The 12,794-nt window shown below is 38.0% G+C and overlaps 1 non-coding gene across 1 annotated transcript; it reads left to right on the forward strand.

The window, feature by feature from the left end:
* Positions 1 to 9,536: 9,536 nt before the first annotated feature.
* Positions 9,537 to 9,644, forward strand: LOC148576312 (small nucleolar RNA R71). Its single transcript, XR_015902836.1, has one exon. It is a non-coding gene; the product is annotated as a small nucleolar RNA R71 (small nucleolar RNA).
* The last annotated feature ends 3,150 nt before the right edge of the window (positions 9,645 to 12,794 follow it).

Here is a 12,794-nt window from a genome sequence, read left to right on the forward strand (position 1 = left end):
GATTTGCTAATTATTATGAAATGCGAATATCTGATTGATTGAGAATTGTCTGTTTGAAAATTATTGAGAAAAGGGCTGGTGATTTGTTGAGAAAGAGGGAACCCGTAAGGGTGGCTAAGTCCGAGTTTTAGGGGAGGTGCTGCCGAAATTTTATTAAATCTGAGGTTCTTTTAAAAGAGTAAGATTTGGAAAATTATATTATTTGATTTTAATTTACTAAGAAAAGAAATGAACTATGTTTGGAGTTTTATTTATTGAGAAAAAAAGAATTATATTATTATGAAATCGATTTATCAAGGAAATGTTTATGTTTTGAGTTTGATTTAATATAAGAGAGTTGTGTTTTGGGTTTGAAATAAAGGATTATCTTTTTAAAAATTTGGTGAAATAATAATATTTGAATTTGAACAGTAAGAGAGATGATTTTTGAATCTTTGTGAAGTTAGTAAACTTGAGAGAGTTTTATTTGATTACTTCTAATGAAAGGTTATGTTTTGAAAAGTGTTTAATGAATTTAAAAATAAATGATTTTCTTGAGTCTTTGATAGAGAACTAGAATGAAAGATAGTTTTAAAGTTGGCTTGACTCAAGATTGCCATAGCAAAGATTATGAACTGAATTGATGATTGAGATTTTTATGAACGAACGGTAAAAAGAAATGGCTTGAGCCAAGATATTACAAAAGTGAAAGATGTAAAGTTTGTATAGTATGATTGAATAGAGAAAGAAAGTGCTACTGCATAAGAATGTGAAAGTAATGATGAATAATGAGAATGATAATGAATGATGATAATGAGAATGATTATGTAATGATCTGCTGCGTGAAGGCAGCCAGATAGATGGTGGTACGACCACTAAGAGCGCTTCCCTGGGATACTTAGCTATAATGCTATTCTGTAAGTCAGAGGACTCTTACAGAGGTATCGAGAAAATACATAACTAGCATATGCTCCTGTAAGTCAAAGGACTCTTACAGTGAGTGTGTTCGGCAGACTAGCTCCGCCCTGCAAGTCAAAGGACTCTTGTAGTGGGTTGTTAGTGCCACCATGCAAGTCAAAGGACTCTTGCAGTGGTTTGCCCCGCAAGTCAAAGGACTCTTGCGATGGGTGTTGCCAACAGGGAAGCCTTACCTGGTCAAAGAACTCCGGGTAACGTCGGGAGCGGGTATGTAACCGACAAATGAGCTCATTACCTGCACTAGGACTAGACATGCATCATCCTTGTGTGTGCATTTGCATTTGATTGGGTTTGCTTGTTGTACTTCCCTGTGATTGTGCTGTTTGCCTTGCTGTGACTTGTTTGTGTGTTGAATTGAATCTTTGTTAGTGCTATTAGTTGGTGAATGTATGATGGTGAGTAAGAATTGATGTTGTGATTGAAAATTAATTGTGTGGTTGAGAAATGCTTAATGTGACCAGTTTTATATTTTGGAATTTGTTTTGAGCTTAGAGATTTTCTTTGGAAGAGGTAAATAATTAGTTAAAGTAAAACCAAGAATAGTATTTTCATGAGGGTTTGATAAAAATATAGTTTCCTTGAGTATGTTAATTATTTGCATGTTAATCATTACTTTTACGGCATTCCCATTTCCTACTGAGAACGTGTGGTTTGTTCTCACCCCAAAATCTTCCACCCTTTCAGTGATACAGGTTCGAAGACTCAGTTTGAAGCTGCGGGCGATTGTTAGACCTTATTTATGAGTTAAGTTTTTGAATTGAGTTGCTTTCATAGAATTCCTCGCCTTTGTTGCTTAAGATTTTATTTTATAAAGAGGGATAGGAGTTGTATCTGAGTTACACTTGAATTTGCTTGTATAATATTTACTAATAATTATATGATTATTATTATTATTTGGTGATGCTTGATATATGATTTGATTAATAAAAACAAAATTTTCTGGTATTTTTACTAAAACTGGATCGCGATATCGAACTAGAGGCTCAATAGTAAATAGTTAATAAAGGAAAGCAGGTTGGTAACGCCTTACTTTCGGTACGATCATGACGTACTGGAAGTTGGATCGTTACACTAGACCTGTTATCACTGTCAAAAGCACGCTCCAATCATCAACATCCCAGCTGATAACCTGCACCATTCAGTGGTAAGCTGGCCATTTAATCAGTGGGGAATTGATATCCTCGGACCTTTTCTCACTGCCCCAAGACAGGTAAAATATTTGGTGGTGGCAATTAATTATTTTTCTAAATGGATTGAGGCTCAACCTTTAGCTAAAATTACATCAACACAGATGATATCCTTTGTGTGGCAAAAAATAATCTATCGATTTGGTATACCTCGTCATATCATAACTGACAATGGTGGTCAGTTTACCGACCATAATTTCAAGGCTTTTTTGCAGAACTTACAGGTAAAGCAGCATTTTTCATCGGTAGAGCACCCTCAATCCAACGGGTTAGCAGAAGCTGCGAATACCTCTTACAAGCTCTAAGGAAAAAGCTCGATGACGCTAAAGGGTTATGGGCTGAGCTTATTCCAGAAATCTTATGGGGATATAACACCACAGTACACTCAACAACCAAAGAAACACCATTCCATTTGGTGTACAGATCCGATGCAATGATTTCAATCGAAATTTCACAAGGCTCCTTAAGAATGCAAGTCGAAAATCATGACCAGGCTCGGCGCGCTGAGCTTGATCTAATTGAGGAGGTGCGCTCCACAGTGGCAGTTCTTCACCAGGCTCTACAGTAACGAGTAGGCCAACGCCATGACAAAAAGGTGCACACAAGATCCTTTCATGTAGGCGACCTGGTATTGAGAAAAACTGAAGAAGCACGAAGAACCCCTTCGCATGGAAAACTCGCCGCGACATGGGACGACCCTTACAGAGTTCATCAAGTGCTCGGCAGAGGAGCTTATCAACTAGAACGATTAGACGGCACAAAACTACCTAGCACTTGGAATGTTAATTCCTTGAATCAATACTATAGCTAACAATGGCAGAATGCTAGTACTCTTTTTCCTACCTCGAGATTTTCTCCCAAAAATGGGTTTTGCTTGAGGAGGTTTGGTGCACAAAATTGTGATCATCAATGGCGCCAATAACTTGGTACGTACAATTGTAATCTCAACTCTTTATCACAACTTTGCACAACTAACCAGCAAGTGCACTGGGTCGTCCAAGTAATAAACCTTACGTGAGTAAGGGTCGATCTCACGGAGATTGTCGGCCTGAAGCAAGCTATGGTCACCTTGTAAATCTCAGTCAGGCGGATTCAAATGGTTATGGTGAATTGATAATAAAAACATAAATAAAATATAAACTGGGATAGAGATACTTATGTAATTCATTGGTGAGAATTTCAGATAAGCGTATAGAGGTACTTTCGTTCCTCCTGAACCTCTGCTTTCCTGCTGTCTTCATCCAATCATTCTACTCCTTTCCATGGCAAGCTTTATGTAGGGCATCACCGTTGTCAATGGCTACATCCCATCCTCCCTGTGAAACTGGTCCAATGCGCTGTCACTGCATGGCTAATCATCTGTCGGTTCCTCGATCATACTGGAATAGGATTTACTATCCTTTTACGTCTGTCACTACGCCCAGCACTCGCGAGTTTGAAGCTCGTCACAGCCATCCCTTCCCAAATCCTACTCGGAATACCACAGACAAGGTTTAGACTTTCTGGATCTCAAGACTGGCCGTCCATGGGTTCTAACTTATACCACGAAGATTCTAATATCTCGGACTCGGTCCTCTGTATTAGATATCTAAGAGATATTCATTCTAGCTTGTTTGCATGTAGAACGGAAGTGTTTGTCAGACACGCGTTCATAAGTGAGAATGTTGATGAGCGTCACATAATTATCACATTCGTCATGTTCTTGGGTGCGAATGAACATCTTAGAATAGGAATAAGCTTGAATTGAATAGAAAAACAATAGTACTTTGCATTAATTCATGAGGAACAGCAGAGCTCCACACCTTAATCTATGGTGTGTAGAAACTCTACCGTTGAAAATACATAAGTGATGAAGGTCCAGGCATGGCCAAATGGCCAGCCCCCATAAAGGTCTAAGATAGCATTAAACTGATCATAGATCTGATCCGAAGATGTAAATACAATAGTAAAAAGTCCTATTTATACTAAACTAGTTACTAGGGTTTACAGAAATGAGTAAATGATGCAGAAAACCACTTCTGGGGCCCACTTGGTGTGTGCTTGGGCTGAGCATTGAGCTTTACACGTGTAGAGGCTTCTCTTGGAGTTGAACACCAGTTTGTAACCTGTTTCTGGCGTTTAACTCCACTTTGCAACCTGTTTCTGGCGTTTAACTCCAGAATGCAGCATGGAACTGGCATTGAACGCCAGTTTGTGTAATCTAAACTCGGGTAAAGTATGGACTATTATATATTCCTGGAAATTCCTGGATGTCTACTTTCTAACGCAATTGAGAGCGCGCCATTTGGAGTTTGGTAGCTCCAGAAAATCCACTTTGAGTGCAGGGAGGTCAGAATCCAACAGCATCTGCAGTCCTTCAACCTCTGAATCTGATTTTTGCTCAAGTCCCTCAATTTTAGCCAGAAAATAACTGAAATCACAGAAAAATACACAAACTCATAGTAAAGCCCAGAAATGTGAATTTTAATTAAAAACTAATAAAAATATACTAAAAACTAATTAAATTATACTGAAAACTGTGTAAAAATAATGCCAAAAAGTGTATAAATTATCCGCTCATCACAACACCAAACTTAAATTGTTGCTTGTCCCCAAGCAACTGAAAATCAAATAGGATAAAAAGAAGAGAATATATTATAAATTCCAAAATATCAATGAAACTTAGCTCCAATCAGATGAGCGGGACTTGTAGCTTTTTGCCTCTTGAATAGTTTTGGCATCTCACTTTATCCATTGAAGTTCAGAATGATTGGCATCTATAGAAACTTAGAATTTAGATAGTGTTACTGATTCTCCTAGTTCAGTATGTTGATTCTTGAACACAACTACTTTATGAGTCTTGGTCGTGGCCCTAAGTACTTTGTTTTCCAGTATTACCACCGGATACATAAATGCCACAGACACATAATTGGGTGAACTTTTTCAGATTGTGACTCAACTTTGCTAAAGTCCCCAATTAGAGGTGTCCAAGGTTCTTAAGCACACTCTGTTTTTGCTTTGGACCTCGACTTTAACCGCTCAGTCTCAAGTTTTCACTTGACACCTTTACGCCACAAGCACATGGTTAGAGACAGCTTGGTTTAGCCGCTTAAGCCAGGATTTTATTCCTTTAGGCCCTCCTATCCACTGATGCTCAAAGCCTTGGATCCTTTTTATTTACCCTTGCCTTTTGGTTTTAAGGGCTATTGGCTTTTTGCTCTTGCATTTTTGGTTTAAAGAGCTTTTGGCTTTTTCTGCTTGCTTTTTCTTTTTCTTTTTCTCTTTTTTTTCGCATTTTTTTTTTCTACAAGCTTTTGTGTTCACTGCTTTTTCTTGCTTCAAGAATCATTTTTATGATTTTTCAGATTATCAAATAACATGTCTCTTTTTTCCTTATTCTTCAAGAGCCAACATATTTAACATTCATAAACATCAACTTCAAAACACATATGCACTGTTCAAGCATTCATTCAGAAAATAAAAAGTATTGTCACCACATCAAAATAATTAAACTAGTTTCAAGGATGAATTCGAAACCATGTACTTCTTGTTCTTTTGTAATTAAAATATTTTTCATTCAAGAGAGGTGATGGATTCATATTCATAACTTTAAGGCATAGACACTTAGACACTAATGATCATGTAGTAAAGGCACAAACATAAATAACACATAAGGCTCAAAAACCGAAAAACAGAAAATAAATAGACAAGGAGATTAAGGAATGAGTCCACCTTAGTGAGGGTGGCATCTTCCTCTCCTTGAAGAACCAATGGTGCTCTTGAGCTCCTCTATGTCTCTTCCTTGTCTTTCTTGCTCCTCCCTCATAGCTCTCTGATCTTCTCTAATTTCATGGAGGATGATGGAGTGCTCTTGGTGCTCCACCCTTAGTTGTCCCATGTTAGAACTTAATTCTCCTAGGAAAGTGTTGATTTGCTCCCAATAATTCTGTGAAGGAAAGTGCATCCCCTGAGGCATCTCAGGGATTTCATGGTGAGGAATTTCCTCATGCTCATGTTGAGGTCCATGATCTCTTATTTGCTCCATCCTTTTCTTAGTGATGGGCTTGTCCTCTTCAATGAGGATTTCTCCCTCTATGTCAATTCCAGCCGAATTGCAGAGGTGGCAAATGAGGTGAGGAAAGGCTAACCTTGCCCAAGTGGAGGACTTGTCAGCCACCTTGTAGAGTTCTTGAGATATAATCTCATGAACTTCCACCTCTTCTCCAATCATGATACTATGGATCATAATGGCCCGGTCTATAGTAACTTCAGACCGGTTACTAGTAGGAATGATTGAGCGTTGAATGAACTCTAGCCATCCCCTAGCCACTGGTTTGAGGTCATGCCTTCTTAATTGAACCGGCTTGCCTCTTGAGTCAATTTTCCATTGAGCTCCTTCCTCACATATGTCTATGAAGACTTGGTCCAACCTTTGATCAAAGTTGACCCTTCTTGTGTAGGGGCGTGCGTTCTCTTCCATCATTGGCAAGTTGAACGCCAGCCTTACATTTTTCGGACTGAAATCTAAGTATTTCCCCCGAACCATGGTGAGCCAATGCTTTGGATTCGGGTTCACACTTTGATCATGGTTCCTAGTGATCCATGCGTTTGCATAGAACTCTTGAACCATTAGGATCCCGACTTGTTGAATGGGGTTGGTGAGAACTTCCCAACCTCTCCTTTGGATCTCAAGTCGGATCTCCAGATACTCATTCTTTTTTAGCTTGAAAGGAACCTCAGGGATCACTTTTTTCTTGGCCACAACTTCATAGAAGTGGTCTTGATGGACATTTGAGATGAATCTCTCCATCTCCTATGACTAAGAGGTGGAAGCAATTGCCTTCGCTTTCCTCTTTCTAGAGGTTTCTCTGGTCTTAGGTGCCATAAATGGTTATGGAAAAACAAAAAGATATGCTTTTACCACACCAAACTTAAAATGTTTGCTCGTCCCCGAGCAAAAGAAGAAAGAAAGTAGTAGAAGAAGAAGAAAATGGAGGAGATGGGGGAAGAAGATTTATTCGGCCAAGGAGAGGAAGAGAGGGTTGTGTTGTGTGAAAATGAAGAATGAGTGAGGGGTTTATATAGGAGTGAAGGGGGTGTAGGTTTCGGCCATTGGGGTTGGGTTAGGGAAGGAAATTATTTTGAATTTTGAAGGTAGGTGGAGTTTATAGGGAAGAGAGGATGGATGTGAGTGGTGAAGAGGTGATGGAAAATAGTGATTGAGGTGATTGGTGAAGGGTATTTGGGGAAGAGAGTTATGAAAAGGTGTGAAGAGGAGAGAAGAAAATGTGGGGATCTTGTGGGGTCCACAGATCCTGTGGGGTCCACAAATCCAGTGGGGCCAAGGACTTAACATCCCTGCTCTAATTAAGCGTGTAAAACGCCCTTGCTGTGCAATCCTGGCGTTTAACGCCAGGCTGCTGCCTATTTCTGGCGTTAAACGCCCAAATGTTGCTTGTTTCTGGCATTTAATGCCAGGTTGATGCTTGTTTCTGGCGTTAAATGCCAGACTGCTCTCCTCCAGGGTGTGCTGTTTTCAATGCTATTTTTCATTCTGTTTTTGCTTTTTCAGTAGTTTTTATGACTTCACATGATCATCAACCTAATAAAACACGAAATAACAAAAAGAAAATAAAATAGATGTGATTAAATAACATTGAGTTGCCTCCCAATAAGCGCTTCTTTAATGTCAATAGCTTGACAGTGAGCTCTCATGGAGCCTCACAGATGTTCAAAGCATTGCTGGGACCTTCCAACACCAAACTTAGAGTTTGAATGTGGGGGTTCAACACCAAACTTAGAGTTTGGTTGTGGCCTCCCAACACCAAACTTAAAGTTTGACTGTGGGGGCTTTTGTTGACTCTGCAGTGAGAGAAGCTTTTCATGCTTCCTCTCCATGGTTACAGAAGGAGATCCTTGAGTTTTAAACACAAGGTTGTCCTCATTCAGTTGAAGGATCAATTCTCCTTTGTCTACATCAATCACAGCTCTTGCTGTGGCTAGGAAGGGTCTTCCAAGGATGATGGATTCATCCTCATCCTTCCCTGTGTCTAGGATTATGAAATCAGCAGGGATGTAAAGGCCTTCAACCTTTACTAACACGTCATCTACTTGTCCATAAGCCTATTTTCTTGAGTTGTCTGCCATCTCTAATGAGATTCTGACAGATTGCACCTCAAAGATTCCAAGTTTCTCCATTACAGAGAGTGGCATGAGGTTTATCCCTGACCCAAGGTCACATAGAGCCTTCTCAAAGGTTATGGTGCCTATGGTACAAGGTATTAAGAACTTTCCAGGATCTTGTTTCTTCTGAGGCAATGCCAGTTGATCCAGATCACTCAGTTCATTGGTGAGCAAGAGAGGTTCATCTTCCCAAGTCTCATTACGAAATAATTTAGCATTCAGCTTCATGATTGCACCAATGTACTTGGCAACTTGCTCTTCAGTAGTGTCTTCATTCTCTTCAGAAGAAGAGTACTCATCAGAGCTCATGAAGGGCAGAAGAAGGTTCAATGGAATCTCTATAGTCTCTAGATGAGCCTCAGACTCCTTTAGGTCCTTATTAAGAAACTCCTTATTGATCACTGAGCGTCCCAGGAGGTCTTCCTCACTGGGATTCACGTCCTCTCCCTCCCTTGTAGGTTCGGCCATGATGGTTAAATCTATGGCCTTGCACTCTCTCTTTGGATTCTCTTCTGTATTGCTTGGGAGAGTACTAGGAGGGATTTCAGTGACTCTTTTACTCAGCTGGCCCACTTGTGCCTCCAAATTTCTAATGGAGGACCTTGTTTCGTTCATGAAACTCAAAGTGGCCTTAGATAGATCAGAGACTATATTTGCCAAGCTAGATGGATTCTGCTCAGAATTCTCTGTCTGTTGCAGAGTGGATGATGGAAAAGGTTTACTATTGTTAAACCTGTTTCTTCCACCATTATTAAAGCCTTGTTGAGGCTTTTGTTGATCCTTCCATGAGAATTTTGGATGATTTTTCCATGAGGGGTTATAGGTGTTTCCATAAGGTTCACCCATGTAATTCACCTCTGCTATTGCAGGGTTCTCAGGATCATAAGCTTCTTCTTCAGAAGATGCCTCTCTAGTATTGTTGGATGCAGCTTGCATTCCATTCAGACTCTGAGAAATCATATTGACTTGCTGAGTCAATATTTTGTTCTGAGCCAATATGGCATTCAAAGCATCAATTTCAAGAACTCCCTTCCTCATAGGCGTCCCATTACTCACAGGATTCCTTTCAGAAGTGTACATAAACTGGTTATTTGCAACCATGTCAATGAGTTCTTGAGTTTCTGCAGGCATTTTCTTTAGGAGAATGGATCCACCTGCAGAATGGTCCAATGACATCTTTGATAATTCAGACAGACCATCATAGAATATATCCAGGATGGTCCATTCTGAAAGCATGTCAGAAGGACACTTTTTGGTCAGTTCCTTGTATCTTTCCCAAGCTTCATAGAGGGATTCACCTTCCTTTTGTCTGAAGGTTTGAACATCCACTCTAAGCTTACTAAGCTTTTGAGGAGGAAAGAAATTGGCTAGGAAAGCCATGACCAGCTTATCCCAAGAGTTTAGGCTATCCTTAGGTTGAGAGTCCAACCATATTCTAGCTCTGTCTCTTACAGCAAACGGGAAAAGCATGAGCCTGTAGACCTCGGGATCAACCCCATTGATCTTAACAGTATCACAGATCTGCAAGAATTCAGTTAAGAACTGAAAAGGATCTTCTGATGGAAGTCCATGGAACTTGCAGTTCTGTTGCATCAGAGAAACTAATTGAGGTTTAAGCTCAAAGTTGTTTGCTCCAATGGCAGGAATTGAGATGCTTCTTCCATGTAAATTGGAATTTGGTGCAGTAAAGTCACCAAGCATCTTCCTTGCATTGTTATTATTTTCGGCCATGTCTCCTCCTTTTTCGAAAATTTCTGTCAGATTTTCTCCAGAGAGTTGGGCTTTAGCTTCCCTTAGCTTCCTCTTCAGAGTCCTTTCAGGTTCAGGATCAGCTTCAACAAGAATGTTCTTATCCTTGTTCCTGCTCATATGAAAAAGAAGAGAACAGAAAATATGGAATCCTCTATGTCACAGTATAGAGATTCCTTATGCAAGTATAAGAAGAGAAGAATGTAAGAAGGAGAAGAGGAAAAATTCGCACACAGAGAGGAAGATGGGGTTTGAATTTTTGGGTGGAAGAGAAGTGTTAGTAGATGAATAAATAAATAGAAGGAGATGAGAGAGAGGGAATTTCGAAAATCAATTAAAATAAAAATAAAATTTAAAGTTAAATTTAGAAAATTAAAATTGAAATCAAATTAAATTGAAATTAAAATAATTAGTTAATTAAAAAGAAAATTTGAAAAAGAGGGAAGGGATTTTCGAAAATTAGAGAGGGAGTTAGTTAGGTAGTTTTGAAAAAGATAAAAATCAAACAAAAAGTAAAGTGGTTAATTGAAAAAGATTTGAAAATCAAATTTGAAAAGATAAAAAGTTAGAAAAGATTTTGAAATTAAATTTTGAAAAAGATGTGATTGAAATTTATTTTGAAAAAGATTTGAAAAAGAATTTTAAAAAGATTTGATTTTGAAAATTAAAGTTGATTATTTGACTAACAAGAAACAAAAAGATTTGATTTTAAAATTTAAGGATTGAACCTTTCTTATTAGGCAAGTAACAAACTTAATATTTTTGAATCAATCACATTAATGGTTAGCATTGAATTCAAAAATATCGAATAAAAATAAGAAAAAGATTTTGAAAATTAATTTGAAATTTTCGAAAATATGAAAGACAAAAAATTGAAAAAGATTTGAAAAAGATAAAATTTTTAAATTGAAAATTTGATTTGACTCATAAGAAATAACTAGATTTTAAAAATTTTGAAAAAGTCAACTCAAATTTTCGAAATTTATGAGTGAAATAAGAGAAAGATATTTTTTTTTATTTTTGAATTTTAACAAGGAAAGAGAAAAATATCAAAAAGACTCGATGCATGAAAATTTTGGATCAAAACAAAGGAAACATGCAAGAACACTTCGAATGCAAAGATGAACACCAAGAACACTTTGAAGATCATGATGAACATCAAGTATGTATTTTAAAAAAAAATTAATAAAAGAAAATATGCAAGACACCAAATTTAGAAATTTTTAATATTTAGACACTAAGAATTCAAGAATGCATATGAAAAACAAGAAAAGACACAAAACAAGAAATTTTAAAGATCAAACAAGAAGACTTAACAAGAACAACTTGAAGATCATGAAGAACAAGAAAGAAACTCAATGCATGTGTTTTCGAAAAATTTTTAAGAAAAATAAAAGGATGCAATTAACACCAAACTTAAAATTTGACACAAGACTCAAACAAGAAACACAATATTATTTTTGATTTTATGATTTTATTAATTTTTTTTTTTTTGGATTTTTCAAAAATTATTTTGGAAAAACGAAAAAGAAGAAAATTTTTTTGTATTTTTCGAAAATAAGAAATAAAAAGCTTAAAATTAAAATAAAATTACCTAATCTGAGCAACAAGATGAACCGTCAGTTGTCCAAACTCGAACAATCCCTGGCAACGGCGCTAAAAACTTGGTGCACGAAATTGTGATCATCAATGGCGCCAACAACTTGGTACGCACAATTGTAATCTCAACTCTTTATCACAACTTCGCACAACTAACCAGCAAGTGCACTGGGTCGTCCAAGTAATAAACCTTACGTGAGTAAGGGTCGATCCCACGGAGATTGTCGGCCTGAAGCAAGCTATGGTCACCTTGTAAATCTCAGTCAGGCGGATTCAAATGGTTATGGTGAATTGATAATAAAAACATAAATAAAATATAAACTGGGATAGAGATACTTATGTAATTCATTGGTGAGAATTTCAGATAAGCGTATAGAGGTGCTTTCGTTACTCCTAAACCTCTGCTCTCCTGCTGTCTTCATCCAATCATTCCTACTCCTTTCTATGGCAAGCTTTATGTAGGGCATCACCGTTGTCAATGGCTACATCCCATCCTCTCTGTGAAAATGGTCCAATGCGCTGTCACTGCATAGCTAATCATCTGTCGGTTCTCGATCATACTGGAATAGGATTTACTATCCTTTTGCGTCTGTCACTACGCCCAGCACTCACGAGTTTGAAGCTCGTCACAGCCATCCCTTCCCAAATCCTACTCGGAATACCACAGACAAGGTTTAGACTTTCCGGATCTCAGGAATGGCTGTCCATGGGTTCTAACTTATACCACGAAGATTCTAATATCTCGGACTCGGTCCTCTGTATTAGATATCTAAGAGATATTCATTCTAGCTTGTTTGCATGTAGAACGGAAGTGTTTGTCAGGCACGCATTCATAAGTGAGAATGATGATGAGCGTCACATAATCATCACATTCATCATGTTCTTGGGTGCGAATGAACATCTTAGAATAGGAATAAGCTTGAATTGAATAGAAAAACAATAGTACTTTGCATTAATTCATGAGGAACAGCAGAGCTCCACACCTTAATCTATGGTGTGTAGAAACTCTACCGTTGAAAATACATAAGTGATGAAGGTCCAGGCATGGCCGAATGGCCAGCACCCATAAAGGTCTAAGATAGCATAAAACTGATCAAAGATCTGATCCGAAGATGTAAATACAATAGTAAAAAGTCCTAT

Source organism: Arachis ipaensis, chromosome B1 (genome assembly GCF_059453495.1).
Source record: "Arachis ipaensis isolate K30076 ecotype BB chromosome B1, ASM5945349v1, whole genome shotgun sequence".
Classification (NCBI taxonomy): Eukaryota; Viridiplantae; Streptophyta; class Magnoliopsida; order Fabales; family Fabaceae; genus Arachis; species Arachis ipaensis.